This window comes from Lissotriton vulgaris, chromosome 6 (genome assembly GCF_964263255.1).
Source record: "Lissotriton vulgaris chromosome 6, aLisVul1.2, whole genome shotgun sequence".
NCBI lineage: Eukaryota > Metazoa > Chordata > Amphibia > Caudata > Salamandridae > Lissotriton > Lissotriton vulgaris.
This window is the reverse complement of record NC_141694.1, coordinates 1,764,549,127-1,764,567,155: the sequence shown is the minus strand read 5'-3', so window position 1 is coordinate 1,764,567,155 and position 18,029 is coordinate 1,764,549,127. Positions and strand designations below refer to the sequence as shown.

At 46.2% G+C, this 18,029-nt stretch overlaps 1 protein-coding gene across 1 annotated transcript in view; it reads right to left on the bottom strand.

Annotated features, from left to right (window-relative positions):
• ELP3 (elongator acetyltransferase complex subunit 3) overlaps window positions 1-18,029 on the bottom strand; it is an 805,914-nt gene that overhangs the window by 677,053 nt on the left and 110,832 nt on the right. The gene's annotated exons all lie outside the window — the stretch shown is intronic.

Genomic DNA, 18,029 nt, shown 5'->3' with positions numbered 1-18,029 from the left:
TTGAAATTTGGTGATGGAATTCTACAGTGGTTAGCAGCTTTAGCCAAGGCTATCTTTACCTTATGAAGGTTATCCAAGACAAAATGTCGTTTAATTGATTATAATCAGCAGCCCCATAAACTGAAGGATCAATATGTGGAGAAGTGAGAACATTTTAGGATGATATTCTTGCGGGCAGAAAATAAAGGGTGACATCTTGATAACACTATCCTTTGCATTATTGTAAGCAAAGACAAAGTTAGGTATTTTGATCAATTATTTTATGTAGCATTACATACAGTTCCAAACACTGGTACACTTTAATTTTGGCCACTAGTCTGGTGATGAAATCCTGAGTACAGAGCTCTCTGAACATCCAAGGCTGAACACAACACTTTCCAAAATCGGATATGTCACTCCATCACTATTATGGTGGGTAACCGATGTAGTTGAAAACACTTGGAGAGGAAATATTCAGCCGTAATCTTAGCAAATGGAATCTCTTTGAATGGAGGGAAAGGAGTCATCATAGAGAATGCACCAACTGTCAAAATAACTACACAATGTCCCTTGGATGGTGGAAGATACATAATACAGACCCCCCATGATATAGCAATTTTGGGGAAAATGCAAAATCGGTAGTTTTGTAAAAATCCTGCAAAATTAGATGTTTTTTAGGTCTCGTGACCTACAATGCGCGCAAGCGCATTGAGGGAGCGAGAATTCAAGTGCTCAAAATCCTCGTGAAACCACAGGCTTTTTGCTGCGGTTTTCATTAAGTTCACGTGGCCACAGGCACGCGCTTTTGGGCCATAAACTTGCATTTCTCCTCCCCCTCCCCAGCCAGCTTCCCCCAGGCCGTAGCAGCACTCCTCCCACACCTTTGAAGTGAAGCTTAGCTTCACTTCAAAGGCCCCTGCTGCTTCACACCGTGTCGCATTTCTCCTCCCCCTCCCCTTCTCTGCCTTCCCTCCGTCTTGTTTCTTGTCTTATCTTTTCTTTTCTTTGCTTTTCTCTATTTTCTTTTTTTTGCATTTCTTATCTTTCCTTTACGCCGCATCTCTTCTCTCCGCCTGTCCCACGCTGCTCCTTATCAATCATCCTTTCCTCTTCCCTCCACTATTGCTTTTATTTTTTTGTTCTTTTACCCTCTTCCCTACTCATATCCCCAACCCCATTTTCATTTATTTGATTTCCACACTCTTTCATCTTCATCTCTCATTCTCTTGCCACAATTAATGTTCTCCGTCTTTCCTTTTCTTTGGCTTTATCCACCACATTTTCCTCTCTCTGGTCACCTCCATGTAATTCCCTTGGTTTCTCTATATTCTACCTTTCCCCTCGCTCTTTCTATTATACCTAAGTTGCATGCGTGTTACCACCCAGGCCTCACTCCCATTCTCCATCCTTGCACGTCATTTCTCCTTTTCTCTACCCGGTCCTTTCCCTCGCCCCATCTCTCCTATGACTGTCCCCCTCTCTCGCTTCCTCTATTTCCCTCTGCCCCTTTCCTGGTTGCGCCTATCACCTGTCAGTCAGTCGAGGTCCGAAAGACCCTGTCCATTGCAGTCAGCACCCTGACCTTTCACAAAGACCTCCAACCGCACCTCTCCTTTACAATTAAAGCAGCATTTTGAATAAACCCAATCAGGCTGCCCCCTGATGGCGGTATCTGCTCCTCGCAGCCCGGGTTGGCGCCCATTGACAGCCCAACAGAAGGCGCGGCGATTACCATCTCGCAATCACCGTTATCAAGGGTCACTTCAGCATTCTCGCGCTGCGGGTGCTCGAGGAGACCCCCCCCCAACCGCGGGACCCTCAAAGGACGAGCGCGCAGCCTGCCGCTCGATAGGAATCTCCAATAACTCTCAATTAGGGCCCAAAAAAAGACCACTCAATAAAACAATTACCGCCCTTTTCCTTCGTGAGCAGATAATCAGACGAGCACGCGGCTGGCAACCTCTGCGGCATAAAGGGACGCGGATTGAAAAGTTGACAGACGCTGAGCTTTCTCTTTTCGACTTTCCTCGACTCCTTGGGTGGGTGGGGGCTGGCACGGCCTGTAGGGGGGAGGGGAGTCGGTTAAAGAATGGCACCGAGGTTCGACGAAAGAAGATACCGATGCTTAATTATTTTGTACAACAATTAAGCCCTTGGCCCCGAAGTAGTTTTGAGGCGGCGACCACCTGCGCTGTCGAAAAGAAAGGCTGCCGAGTTTGTATTCCTTTCATGAGCTTCTCTCGTTACCCCTTCACTTCCTACTTCATCTCCCTCTTCCAGGTTCTTTTTCTCCCTACTTTCACCCTTTGTCACCTTTTTTGTCTTACTCCTCTTTCCTCACTTTCCCTCCTTCCTTTCTCACCTTTCCTCCTTTCTTTCTCCTGTTCTGGAAAAGTTTGCTAACAAGCAAGTCCTATTCCGCAACAAGCATTGGCAAAGCCAATAGGTCTCGCCTATGGGCGACCTATTGGGCTTGTCAATCGGGTAGGGGTGGCTAATGGGTAGCCCCACCTAGTAGTGTCAAACAACGCTTGGGACGGGGGTGGTGCCTGCACAATCACACCAGTACCTGTTTTTGGTTTATCGCGTACAGGCACAGCCATCAGACACAAGCATGACTGAGGTGCTACCGAAGTTTAATATCCGTGAGTCTCATCCAGGGTTGGATTGGGATTAAAAATCGGCCCGGGCACGCATAAAAAAAAAAAAAAAAAAAAAAAAAAAAAATCGGCCCACATTTGCATAATGCCTTCTCTCAAATCACTGCTTCAGCGTAATTTTACACAAAAGGGGGGGGGGGGGGGGGGGGGGGGTTGAAAAAAAATATGCACGCATCAGTTCACACTAGTGAAACACACCTGAAAACAAGTGAGGCCACTTCTGCTCAGGCCCCGTGCCCCGCTCAGTATGCCTACATTAATGGGAGGCCCAGCGAGAGAAAAGGGGTGACACCTCTACCTGTTGCTGCTATACGGGAGGTAGTGAGTGCCCATCTCCCTCCAGAAAGGCTACTTGGACACCCACTGTGCCGCGGGAGGTATAGTCGAACAACAGAGACACCGCCCAAATCGGCCCCCAGGCTGCTCAAAAGCAGCCCTCAGGTGGAACTCGAACCCCAGCCCCTCAGGCATTGCCCGAATGTCCCCGTTACCAATCCAACGCTGGTCTCATCCCCTGGAAGCATACTTTTGGTGCACAAACACAATGCGCCATACTATTGAACTCAGCTGCAGCATTAGAAAACAAGATGGCTGGCGCGGCTTTGCTTTGGAACGTATAATTATTGTGCATTCCAAAGCAGTGGCAGCAGTCTTAACTAGTGTGCCCAGAATTTTAAACCCCAAAACGGAGACATTTCACAAAATTAGAAGAAGGACTGCAGTTTTACTTCAAGAGAGCGCCCAGAATGACAGCGCTCCTCAGCAGAGAATTACAGAACAGGCAGCTAGAACATACATAAATGGCAGTTTTGAAACCCAGGAGCTTGCCTGTTAATTACATTGCTTTCTTGAAACAACTGCTAACTATCCCTGCTTTGTAAAACACAAAAACGCACCTCCCACCGTTTTCAGTCGCCCCTCTCTGAAAACTGGGACATGAGCTAAATATCCTGAAATCTGCCGGGACAGCTGGTGAAAAACCAGGACACCTGGTCATCCTAGCCTTAAATGCTGATCAAAAGGGGAGAGAATGTCCCGCAAGGGTAAGAGCCGTTTAAGTATCAGCGGAAGGCTCAACATCCTCTGTATCTGGGTAAATCACTGTCAATTCTCCTTGCTTGTGTATGTGCTGTGTGTAATGCAAATGGTGCTCGTGTAAAGTGCGCCAATACCTTGGAGGATAGTTTGCGCTATGTAAAATATTATTTTTAAAAAGCATATAAATTACAAGTATGTGAATACAGGAAAGCCTTGCTGAGGGGATGAGGGGCCAGGTTAGAGTAAAAAATAAGTACATTAATTACAAACACTAACTTTTAGCAATAAGGTGACAAAATAAGAAATAAAAACATAGTGCATAATCATTCCCATATAATGGAGGCTTTGTTTTGAAAGGGCTGGTAATCCCATATAATGGAGGCTTTGTTTTGAAAGGGCTGGTAAATCCACACAAACTCGAACAGCAATCTGAAAAGTTCACAACAAGTGTTTGCATTTATGTCCGAAATCAATTTGGGTTGCAGATTTAGGATCAAAAACACAGCACAACGTGCGCACAATATCACAGTTAAAACAGAACAAAAGCTAACATTCCTTAAAACAACGTAAACAAGTTAATGCCTTGTTAACCCCAAAACATGTGCACAGGAAATAAATGGAAACATTTGCAAACAAGCACTGGCGTTGCCAACAGGTCTCGCAGTAGGAAAGTAGGAGCTATTACAATTGCAAATAACAATGCCTTTTATTTTTGTTTTCATTTTAAAAACATAAAGGGCTTTGTCATTTACAAAACCAATAGCTCCAACTTTCCTACTGCGAGACCTATTGGCAACGCCAGTGCTTGTATTTGTATACCTTTGTGCAAATCGGTGCAGTATGTGTACTTGTGGCACTCATTCTGCAACTTGGCAGCATTCGCAGATTAACATGCATGTCTTTTCTGCCATCTTGTGGCTACATGTGGAAAAGTAATTCTAACAATTAAAGAAATAGTTCCTCATAATACCTTGTAGTGGCAGTAACAGAAAATAAGAAATTATTTTCTTCTGCACACCATGCGTGGCCGACATGTTTCGTTATTTCATGTCGCTTCTTGAGGGCAATGTACATGCTAACAAGATCATATTAAAGAAGCCATGGGCGGCTGTGAACAGGACTAGAAAAGTCCTCTTCAGAGGTTCTAGTCTATTAAATGCATCAAAACACACATTTCGACATTTTTCAAATACCGTACAGCTTTCCCTGAAGCATCAACAGGTCACAGTAGAACTGTAAACATGGTTATAACTTAAAAAAGACTTAAAATATATACTACTGTGTATGGAAACTAGAGAATCGTATCCCTCTAACCAATAAATTAGTCCAAAAAAATGAATATGGCTAGTGTAACCAGTGTGTGTAACCACACATAAGTTATTAAACTTGTTTACCCCCACCGTACTAACTAAATTCTGCATAGTGTGAAAAACATACCATATAGTGATGAGACAAAAACTATTCTGCAGACATCCATGCTACTAAAACAGGATTGCTTTTGTCTATGGTGTTTGCTTTCAGAGACTACAAATTCACATTCCAAAAGGGTAATCAAAATATCTGCATCTTATTTAAGTACTTGCAGAGTTGTAAAATCGCATTAGGTTTTGTATAACATGCCTGCCCTTAAATTTGATCCAACAACGTTTTGCATGCTGGCAACAATAAGCAATAGCAAGTGCTTAAAAATAACGGTCTTCTGAATATTATATAAAAACGTAATTAAAACCAATCAATGCTTTGTGTGAAGTGGGGGAATATGGACTGCTTGACAGGAACTTTTGACAATTTGGCGGCCAGGAAAAGGGTACGTTTGTCAACACTGGCATGTAGGACACTTAAAAGTTTAAGTAGGGGTGAAGTGAGGGGTTGATATTTACTGGCTACTGTAGGGCATCCAGGTCAGGTTATAGATGAAATCTACATGCTGGTTGGGGCACAGAAAGCCAGTGGAGGTGAAAGGTAAAATGTGTAAGGCCCTTCGAAGGGTGGATACAGGACATGCCAGACATGGGCAGCACATCAATGCCCACAGGCCATGGGGTTATCCACCACCCCTTCACCCTTGTTGCAGTCGCCAACACACATATGAATGGACTACTATTGGTACAGCTGTTCTCTAGGAGGAGAGGGCTGTGTAGGCTCCAAATAGGTTGATTCACATGGGAGGATGGTGGTTTGGAGGGGCACAGAGTGGGAAGAGCCCAGGCGGTTAAGTAAGCATCTAAGGATAAGAGAGTTCACCTACATCCCATGGGGGACTGGCGCATAATGGGACTGGGGTGATGAGGTACATGGTTCTAGGACAGTGCTTTAAATGGACCGGTTCTCACAGGGACAGGGACCCTGCACTTCTTTAATTTGAACGGGAGAGTACCTACACTTATCAGCATACCCCAATTGTTTTCATTTGGGCCCGTGAGGCATTCAATGGGACCCGCGGGGCAACATTTAAAAAAAAAAAATTGGGCCCATGGGCTTGCAGTGGGCCCTTTAGATAATATTTAGGTACTGAGGGGCATTACGAGAAGAAATGAATTTGGGCCCACCACCCGTGCCACATGTGATGGGCCCTGGAGCCCTAATAAAACTAAGGATATTTGGCACCACTCCCCCAACCAAAGCACTCCAGCCCACCATCATCCTACTCCCAACCAAAGCACTAGGGCCACTTCCACCCCACAACCACCTGTCCAAAATTAAATTGGAGCGGGTGGTGACAGACTTCCAGAAGGAGAATTCCTCACAGATGATAGAGATAATGTTGTATGGTTTGATTAGGAGAAAATGAACGAGTTGAAAAATGGAAACAATGATTTGCATTTCCTACAATGCCAAATGGAGCCATTGTGTTTCCACCTTTTGCGTCCCTGAAAAGGAGAGAGCCAGTAACAGTGGCATCGCCAAAGTGATTGGATGGATTTTTATGGGTGAATATATATGTAGTTGTGGATTCAGTGGTGAAGATTATTTTGAATAGCAGCATCCTGTGAAAGAAATGGTGTGGTAATGCGCAATACCGTTTTGTTGCCATAGGTGAGTCGTTCTCCCAGTCACCCCATGTAAGGGAGGTGAAGATGCCTGCTTTGGTTCTATTACCAAGGATATTCAAGGTGTGTCTAAGCGAAAGTGGTTTCAAACATAGTAGGAACAACAATGTTACGATTAAAGAAGTGGAAAGCATGACCCAGTCTAAAGCATGTAAATCATTTTTTGAGAACTTCTTCTGTGTATACAGAAGTGAGAAAATAGGACTTGGGAAGAGCATATAGCCCACTTGTGCAGACAAAGGCTTTTGTATGAATACGCGAATTTGTTTTGGAGATTGCAGGTGTTTGCAATTTGATTGTGCTGTGTTCCTGTGTGTGTATGTGTTGTCTTAAGGTGGTCATTTAGTTTCTTGCATTTACGTTGGGATGTTGCGTAATGTGAGGTTTGTGATTTAGTTACTTAGCTGGTACTGGACTGCTTGTAGGCATGGATAGTGCTGCTCGTATGGTCCTATGGTCCTAAAAAAGCACGTTCCGTTGCTTGCACGTTTATTTGGTTATTTCCCTCATAAGTTTCTAATAGAGTGAATCTACACTCTATCACATATGTAACTTTGAGGTAACGATCTTTAAAGAGTTTGATCACTCCCAAAAAAATCACTTTTATTTTCCATTTGTTTTTCTTTTATTTCTGCTAATTAATATATGTTCGCTTTTTATAAACACTGTCTCGGCCTTACATTAATTAGAAAGTGGAGGAATATTTTTCCCTCCGGTACAAATTAGATTGTGTCAAGATACCCGGTCACATACTCATGCATTGGAATGTGCATTTACATGTTTCCTCTAGCCCTCCATGCAGGTACCAACGCTGGTGGGCCCAGGAAGAGAGGGAGTACTACCAACTCCATCAGTGGCATGGAGGGACTAGTTACAGAGTGCACTCGTTGGGTTTAAAGTGAATTAGGAACCTGTAGGAGATGGGCTGGTAATGTGCCCGCACTGCTGGCTGTGTGTGGATGAGGACAGAATGTTCTGGGCTTCAGTTCAGTGAAATCCAGATATGCAAGCTGCCAAGCACAGCTGATGTGTAGTGATGGGCTTCAGAATCCGCTCACCTTTGTTGCATGTGGAGTGTCCTACCCTGGGACAGGCCCCCCAGGAGCAGCTTAAAGGAGACGCAAGGACTGGAGATGCCAACAGCAGCCTGGCCCGTGCCACTAACGGGCAGCCTTGCTGCAGTCCTCCTGTTCCTAACTATGTTTGCTGCCTGCAACAAGGCTGGATGTGAATAGGAGCCCTTTGGAGTCCAGATCCACCACGCATTCGGGAGTCATTACCATAGTGCTATCAACTCAGGTAGATGAAAAAGAGTAGATGTGGGACAACATTCAATGTCCAGGAGGTGGGCACTGCGCAAGACCAGGTACATCCGGATGACTACCCACAATTTCCAAAAATGGTCCAATGTCTGGGGTGAAGATTTTTTCTAGTGCAGTATTTACTCCCCTTTCTGAGTTCCCAAGGTCAAAGTGGAGAACAATGTGGTAACACACGTTTTCCACTGATATGAACTGCAAACCTATGAATATTTTAGTTTTTACACCACAAAAATGTCTCTATTTCTTTTTTCTAGCCAAATGTAAGCATAGACAAGAACCAAGTGTATGAGAAATGTGAATGCAACATGTAATCTCAATTTGGGAACAAACTCAAAACAACCAAGTGTATGAGAAATTTGAATGCAACATGTAATCTCAATTTGGGAACAAACACAAGTTTGAAAGTAAAAATGGAATTCCAGTCCGATTGTAAGAAGGGCCTTAATGTCTTAAATGCCCTGATCAACCATTTAGCTGCTATTAGTCACACTTTCTATTTAATTACATAAAACTCCTGCAAACCTGGGTGGAATTTGACCTTGCTTTATAAATGTACTAGCAGTCCGTCCTGACGTTGTCCGGGGATGAATGTGTGTGTGATTCACGCTGGTAGTTTGAGTGCTTTGAGGCCCCGCCTGAGCCCCGGACTAAATTTCAATTGTGAAGTGGCTTTTATCGTGTGGTACGCTGCCTAGCTTGAGTCTCCGCCGGAGCCGTTGTAGCGTGAATGGCGCGCTGAGTGAATAGCGCGCTTGTGCGCCCCTTTATGGGTTTTTTTTGGGCAGCCCCCTCTGACAAATTTGCGAAGCAGTATGGCAAAGTCCGTGAATGCGGCGCACGTTGGTGTTTGGAGACGGCCATCTCAGAAGTCAGCAGAATGCGAAGGTGGAGCGTGAATGTACGCGCACATTGCTTGTGAAAGCCGTGCCCCTTTTTAAAAAAAAATTGTGTCCAGTCCCCTCTGTCAACACTGACGCCCACAAAGGTCGCGCCGCACTATATATGAGTAATGCCGCCTGAATGTCAATGGGCGTGAATGCGGCGCACCTTGGTGTTTGGAGATGGTCGTGTGAGAACTGAGCACAACGCCATGGTGGAGCGTGAATGGTCGCGCACATTGCTTGTGAAAGCCACGCTACTGAACTCCACTGCCATTTTTTTTTAAATTTGGGCCACGCCCCTCTGACAACGCTGCACGCCCACAAAGGATTAATGCGAAGTGTACTTTGACACGCCAACGCCCACAAGGGACTACTTTACCCCTAAGGTTCTTTGACCATTGTAATGTATATGGTGGGCAGCTGTATAGCCTATGTCCATCTGCTGCAACTCCCCTTTACAATGCTGTATTGGGTGTTGTGATTGGTGCTGTACTTCTTAAGCTTACCCGCCTCAAAGGTTTCAGCTCTATCTTTATAATAGTAGTATAGATAGATATATAAATAAGGGCACAATAACAGAATGCAGAATTTTCCTTGCACCTTAATAGTCCTTTTAATTTTCTAGGCATGGCCTCTCAGAGGCCCATAAAGAGGTTTGGGTCTCTTACAGCTTTGAAGGATTGCAGTCTTAAATGCAGCTTTATCAAATGCAAACAATTAACAGATGTCTATATCAAAGGCCAGCTTGGAGCTTAAAATCCATGCCAAAAGGCTTCTCTAACTCACTCATAGGTAGTGACTGCTTCTTGGGGAAAACGAATATGCTACTTACCAGTATGCATCTGTTCTTGGCATGTAGGGCTGCTGACATTCATATCTGTGCATAGATCGCCGCCTAGTGTTGGGTCCATATGATTGCACATTGTTGTCCTGGAAGAGTCTTCGAAGTATCACGAGATAGGTGGCTCCTCCCCTGGACTACAGTGCGCATGGGCATCCTCTCCATCCTCAGATTGTTTTTCGCCATTGTGGCAGAGAGTGTAATACAGTGAATGATGTCCATGCTAGATAGTAATTCTGAATGCTACAGCTGCTACAGGCGCCGGGGAGGAGGGTGGGCGATATGAATGTCAGCAGCCCTACATGCCAAGAACAGATGCATACTGGTAAGTAGCAAATTCGGTTCGAGGCATGTGGGCTGCTGAATTCATATCTGTGCATAGATTACATAGCAGTCCCTCCTGTTAGCTGCGGCTGCCCGTGCCAGCTGCAGAAGTCTGAAAAAGAGTTTTCAGAACAGCCTGTCCTACAGCTGCCTGCTGTTTAGAAAGCACATCTACACAGTAGTGTTTCGTAAATGTATGTGTGGTGGACCAAGTGGCTGCCTTACATATCTCTTCTAAAGGAATATTCCCCAGGAAAGCCATGGACGCTCCTAACTTACGTGTGGAGTGTGCGCGTGGTGGAACGGTAAGTGTGCGTTTAGCCTTAGCATAGCAAATCTGTATACATTTAACGATCCACCGGGCTATCCCTGCTTTGGAAATGGGGTTGCCTTTGTGTTGTGGAGAAAAGGCAACAAAAAGCTGTTTTGTTTTTCTGAAATCCTTTGTTCTGTCTATATAGTACATTAGAGCCCTTTTGACATTAACGTGTGTAGGAATCTCTCCGCGACATTTTCCGGATTAGGAAAGAAAACTGGCAGTTCTATGGTCTGGTTCATGTGGAACTGCGAAATCACTTGAGGCATAAAAGTAGGGTTGGTGCTTAATACCACCTTATTTGCGTGGACCTGGATGAATGGCTCTTGAATTGTTAGTGCCTGGAGTTCACTAACTCTCCTCAGTGAGGTAATGGCCACTAGGAAAGCAACTTTCCAAGTCAAAAATTGAATCTCACAAGAGTGTAGAGGTTCAAAAGGTGGTCCCATCAATCTGGTGAGGACCACATTCAGGTTCCAGACTGGTGACGGTGGGTGTCTGGGAGGGATCACTCTTTTAAGTCCTTCCAGAAAAGCCTTAATGGCAGGCACACTGAATAATGAGAGGTGCTGCCTGTTTTGAAGATAGGCCGCTATGACGGATAAATGTATACGAATAGAACTGTAGGCTAGATTACATCTGTATAAATGTAACAAATAACAGATGATGTTTTGAATAGATGCATCCAGTGGGTTAATGTCATTGTTGGTACAATATATGACAAACCTTTTCCATTTAGCCGCATAGCATGCTCTGGTTGTGTGGTTGTGGGCCGTCTTGCCTCCTTGATGATATTCATACATTCTGGCAGCAAGTTGAGGTAGCCAAATTCTAGGACTTCAGGAGCCAGATCGCAAGGTTGAGCTGTTGTGGATCTGGATGCTGAATGTCTCCATGGCTCTGCGTCAAAAGCCTGGGTGTGAGGCGTAGCCGTTGAAGCGGTACCACGGATAGTTCTAGAAACGTGGTGTACCATGGTTGGCGTGCCCACATTGGAGCAACCAGGATGAGGGTCGAGTGTTGCCGTAGTTTGCGTGCCACCAGCGGTATCAAAGGTGCTGGGGGAAAAGCGTACGCAAATTTGCCTGACGAGTTCATCCATATCGCATTGCCCTGCGACTGCGGGTGTGGGAACCTGCTTGCGAAGCGTTGGCATTTTGCGTTTTCCCTTGTGTTGAACAGGTCTATCTGTGGATGACTCCACTTCTGGAAGTACGGTTGGAGTACTGATGGATGTATCTCCCACTCGTGCATCTGGTGGCTGTGTCTGCTGAGCAGATCCGCCATCTGGTTGTCTTTGCCCGGGAGGTGTTCCGCCATGAGGAAGATGCTCCTCTGAATGGCCCACTTCCACATGCTCTGAGCCAGATGAGACAACTGTGGAGAGTGCGTTCCCCCCTGCTTCTGTATGTAGTACATGGCAGTCATTTTGTCCGTCCGGATCAACACGACCTTGTTGCACAAGTGTACCTTGAAAGCTTTCATCGCCAAGAAGATTGCCATCAGTTCCAGAAGGTTGATGTGCATCTTCTTTTGCTGTGCTGTCCACAGTCCCTGCACTGTGTAGTGGAGTACATGAGCTCCCCATCCTTGGAGAGACGCGTCCGCCGTCAGTACAATTTGCGGAACAGGCTCTTGGAACGGTCGGCCCTTGCAAAGGTTTCGTGGGTTCCACCAATGCAGAGAGTTGAATGCCCGACCGCTCACCAACACTAGGTCCTTTAACTGTCCCTGAGCCTGATTCCACTGACGTGCTAAGCACTCCTGAAGCGGACGCATATGTAGTCTCGCGTGCGGGACTATGAAAAAGCAGGAGGCCATCATCAACTCCATGAACACTTTCGCTGGAAGCGAGCGTTGAGGTCTGAATTTCGGTATCAGCAATTGCATGCTGTTTATTCTCACTGAATTTGGCTGTGCTTTGGCTGCCAGAGTGTCTATTGTCGCACCCAGGTACCGTCGCACGTGGGCGGGCTGAGGGTGTGACTTTGGATAATTCAGTGAGAATCCCAGACTGTGAAGAAGATGAATGGTGTGGGACATGTGGCTGGCACACTGCTGGGCCGACTTTGCTTGAATAAGCCAGTCGTCCAGATAAGGGTAGACATGTATGTGCTGTCTCCTGAGGTGTGCTGCCACTGTTGCCAGGCACTTTGTGAACACCCTGGGTGCCGTCGTTACTCCGAAAGGGAGGACTTTGAACTGATAATGTTGATGTTGAATAGTGAACCTGAGATACTGTCTGTGTGATGGGTGTATGGGTATATGGAAATATGCATCTTTTAGATCCAGCGTTGCGAGGAAGTCTCCCTGACTGAGTAACGGCAGAACTTGTTGCAAGGTGAGCATATGAAAATGCTCTGTCAGAATGTAACTGTTTAGAGGCCTGAGGTCCAGTATAGGTCTGAGCGACCCGTCCTTTTTGGGTATTAGAAAGTAGAGAGAGTACACCCCTGACCCTTGGTCTTCTACAGGTACGAGCTCTAAGGCCCCTTTTTGCAGCATGCTAATGACCTCCTGCCGCAATAAGTGTAAGTGCTCTGCGGACATAGGACGGTGTCTTGGTGGGATGTTGGGTGGAGTGGACGTTAATTCCAGACAATACCCGTACTGTACAATGTCTCTCACCCACCTGTCTGTGGTGATGGATTTTCAGACCGGCAGGAACTGTTGTAGTCTCCCCCCCGACAGGTGTTATATGGTCGGGGGGCAGTGACAGGGCGTCACTGTTTGGTATTGGCAGAGGATCTGGAACTGTTGTTTCCTCTGCCTCTGCCCTTGATGTTGTTTCCCCGATATTCACCACGGGTGTTCTTATTGTAGGTGGATTGTGTACCTCCCTTATTGTATTGTGTCTGTTGCGTTGACTGGCCTCTTGAGGGGCCTCTAGTACTGGAGCGATGAAAGGAGCCACCCCGAAACTGCTGTGACTTTGCAATCTCTGTGTCCTTTTTAAGTTTCTCAAGGGTGGTGTCAACCTCCGGTCCGAATAAGAAGTCTGGGTTAGCTGGCTGATTGAGGATAGAAGTTTGAATTTCAGGTTTGAATCCTGAAATCCTCAACCAGGCATGTCGTCTTAGCATAACACTAGTGTTGATGGCCCTGGCTGCAGTGTCAGCTGCGTCTAGAGCGTCTAGAGCGCACTTGATAGAAGCATTGGTTATGAGTTTCCCCTCCTGGATGAGTAGCTCAGCCCCCTCTTTGTACTGATCAGGTAGGTGTTGTAAGAGTGTCTCAAGGGTATCATAATGTGCCCGTTCATATTTAGCCAAGTGTGCCTGAGTGTTGGCAATGCGCCAGATGTTAGCCGCCTGCGCAGCTACTCTCTTTCCTGAAGTTTCCATAACCTTCGACTCTTTGTCAGGAGGAGGAGCATCACCTGTAGTCTGGGAGTTTGCTCTCTTACGTGCATTAGAAACATCCAATGAATCTAATGGCAACTGTCCCTTTATATAAGGAGGGTCCACAGGGGCCGGCCGATATTTCTTCTCAATCCTTGGGTTCAACACCCTGGCCCTAGTGGTATCTTTAAAAATGTCAGCAGCATGCTTGAGGACCCCTTTGAGCATGGGTAGGGTTTTGACTGCTCTTTCTGAAGTTGAAAAAGTGTCAACCAGAAAGTCCTCGTCCACAGGGTCAGCATGTAGCTCGACGTCATGATTACTGGCCGCCCTCTCAATAAGGGCGTTAAAAGCAGTTGTGTCCTCAGTAGGAGACGTTTTCACACAGTACACATTAGTGTCCGGGCCAGTCTGCGGATCCCTTGAGTCAGCAGGGTCCGTCCATTGTTGGTCTTGATCATCAGGATCAGTGTCCACATGATAGAGGTCATCCTCATTGTCATTATCCCCTGTCTCAACATCGGAGTATGTTGGGGAAACATTTTGAGGTTCCTGTCCATAGTGATGGAGGGGTTCCACAAGAGCTGGAGAAGTTGTAGAAAGTCTCTTTTTCTTTAAGGGAATCTTATGCGATTCCATGGGAGTCTCTGGCATTAACTTTCGTTTGTAGATGGACAGTCTCCCAGTTTCCGAGTCAATGAATTGTCTTGGCTCTTGGTCTCCAGGCTCATCCGTAGCCTCCATTGCCGTCAACACATGTGTAGTGGCGCCGATAGATTTCTTCGACTCGAACATCTTCAGACGCACAGAGGGTGGTAACCCAAACTTGATAGGTGTCGACGCAGTCTGAACTTGTCCGACCAGCTTCGGCGTCGGGGCCTTCTTTGGTCCGACCGATGTAGCCTTATCCTTGATGCGTCGGATCGACTCCGACACTTCATGGACTATGAACGGACTGGGTCTCGTCGACTCGACAGGGTCCTTGGAGCCAGTCTTCGACTTGTCCGTAGGTTTCGACCGAGGATCGTTCCCGTCTTTCGGTTCGGGCCGTTTGTGCGACTCAACACCCTTTGGCGACGGCTTCTATGGGTCGACGGCCTTGACCTTGGTCTTCGGCGCCCCAACCATTGGCTCGACGACCTTCTTGAGTTTTCCGGCATCGACGGCCATTTTACTTTTCTTCGGCTCCGAGGGGTTTGAGGCCGTGGAGCCAACGAGAGGTACAAGCACTTTCGGTTTCAGTTTCTGCAAAGGTGCTGTCGGTTTCGATTTCTCTGTATTGACCGATGGCGGTTTCGAAACCGCAGGCTCTTTAGAAATGTTCGAAGCCGGGCCTTTATGCGGGGCTGTAGAACGGGATTGTGGATCTTGGGTAAGACCTGAGCCTTATTGAGTGCACCATCTCCAGCCTCCGTGTGGCCGGGTAGGCCTAGCCCTTCGCCAGAGCTATCTTCGACGGCCTGAAGGGCCTCCACGTCGTCTCCTACCTGATCGACGACGTTCTCGTCTTCGTCTTATACCTCCTCGTCTTCGGCGTCATACTCGGAGTCATGGCCCGAAGCCGAATCGGGGCAGTGTTCCTGACCCTCCAGATCAACAACCTCCTCGTCTTCGGTCCCGAAGATGTTCACGGGAACAGGCGCTGACTTCTTCGACTCCAATCGAGCCGCGCGTCGAATCTTGAGGGTTTTCTTCGACCTGAACCGTACACAGGCCATACAGTTAGCTTTGTTATGGTCTGGGGACAAGCACTTGTTGCACACCGGGTGGACATCGATATGCGGGTATCTTGCATTGCAAAGGGGACACCGCTTGAATGGACTTCTTTCCATTGCAGATCTAAGATCGAGTAAGCGTGGAATGAAAAAATCAGTTGAGTCCTCGATGTCCTCAAGGCAAAGGCACCGATACCGAACAAAACGATACCGACGCTATCGAAAGCATTTTGGCTTTGTAGAAAGTTTTCCTAACTTGAGCTAAGATAGTAACATCCAAACCCAATGGCGGAAAAAAACAATCTGAGGATGGAGAGGATGCCCATGCGCACTGTAGTTCAGGGGAGGAGCCACCTATCTCGTGATACTTCGAAGACTCTTCCAGGACAACAATGTGCAATCATCAGGACCCAACACTAGGTGCCGATCTATGCACATATATGAATTCAGCAGCCCACATGCCTCGAACATAGATTTTTGAATGATTTCATGATGGAAGGAATTGGTCTTTGGCCTTTACCAGAGTACTCCAAAATAGACTGAGCCACGGAATGATTACCCTGCTTGAGTAGGCCAGATTTTTTATGGGACAGTGCAGCAGGGGTTGACCTCTATAGGCAGAAGGTAGTAGACAGTGAAACTTGAGATGACATCAAGGAACAATCGGGTAGGACTCACATGAAGCTTTTTCTCCCCGACAAGCATTTGAGGGGAGCTCGGTCACAATCACTTGTAACGGTATTCTTTGTGACAGACTCGTCCTCCCCCCTGAATAAAAACTCTGTGGTAATTTGGTGATCCACCGTGGAAGAAAGTTTAAAATGTTTGCATTACCCTTGCTAACTATGGCAATGCACACAATATAAAGATCCACTTACCTGCTGCAGGAGTTTTTCAATTCAGAACACGGACCACAGTCCCCTCCCCACCAAGTATTGAAAGCACACTGCTAGAGATAAACTGTTTGCCAATATTCCAATAACCAATGAAGACCTTATGAGGGAGACCCAGCGGACTTTAAATCCACGATTACGACAGATTTCCCTACTCTTCTAAGGCAGTGGAGAAACATCGACAAAGCAGAAATGTATCCATCAAAGTGGCAGAGTTCTTAGGTTGAAGACACTTTTTACGTAACATTTCATACAGCAGAATTTCTGACATAAAATCTGGGTAACAAAAAATTTACCTACATAAACAGTTTCAATAATAAGCTCATAGACGGGTAGGGTATTTTCCTGCATATCTGCAACCCGTATCCTACCTTAACGTGAAAGTTTCCCACCCTCTCTACGATGGTCTTTCAGGGATTTACCTCTGCAGACATGTTGGCAAATCCAGCATTTTAGATCAGGTAACTGATCTGCTGCTGTTCCTGGTGGAATTACCTCTGCACCTATGCAAACCCGATGGCAGAGTGAGAGGTTGCTGTCAGTGGGATGCCTGCCACCTGCCATACGCCAAATACACCTGTTATGCCGCTGCTGGTGAATCCTTTGCTTTAAGGGAGGATACTCAAATCCTGCCATGCCCTGAATCAGGTCTTCTATTTTTCAAGTCACAGACAGACGAAGAGGAAAACTCTAAATGGAAAGCTTGCTTAAACCTCTTATGTACAAACAAATTGGATTCCCAAAACCAGCAGCCAATCTCTGAGGAGAAACCGTATCCAGGGGATCAACAACATTATACTCGCATGTTGACCAAAATACACCACCTCCCTTAGCCGTCCTGCATAAGCATCTAGCTGATCTGTTCTATATTTCACTACCTGGTATTTCTAAGTCAAAAATCATACCCCTGTATTTGTGAGTATTGCCTCAGAGCGTTCCAAATGTCAAAAAGACGCAATGAAGCCGCGTTGAGTGTTCAGTATTTACAGGAACCTCCTCTCTACAGAAATCAAGCCCCTAAGCCATGTAGCAATTTTAGGAGAAGGAATCCTAACCCAGTACATTGTCGCCATATTGCTTGGCTAATAAAAGGGCCAAAACCACCACACGGTCTCACAGATATCGGGCCTTTCCTAACACAACCCAGAAGAGCAGTCAGTGGAGATGGTTCAAGTTTGTGTTCCGTCATTATGAATAGGTTGGCAAACATGTTCCTCCAGAACGCTACTATTCCCAGACCTTTACGGGTTAAAAGTATAAAGTCTGCCATATATGGCAGCTGATTAAACACATGCAATGTCCCTGGCGTGTAAAGATTATGCTGAATCAATTTAAAATGAACAAGTCTTTGCTTAATTTTCAAGTGCCCAACTCTCATCTGGATATAACAAAAGGCTTTCAGTTCTGGCCGAAACGTCCGCACTCTATATCCGCCTGATAACAATATATCAAGAGTGAGCATTCTTGAGCAGGTAGATAAATACCTGCGAAAGGGGGGGGTTGGAGGGGGGGACGGGACGGTCAGTCAAGAACTGTGGTAAACGAGCCCGCAGTATAACACCAAGCCTGTAGTGCAGGAACACATCTAAGTGGTGCATCACCCTATAACTGTTCCAGGTTACCACGGGTAACATTTTTTAAAAAAATGTCTCCCAAGCAAGTTACCCCC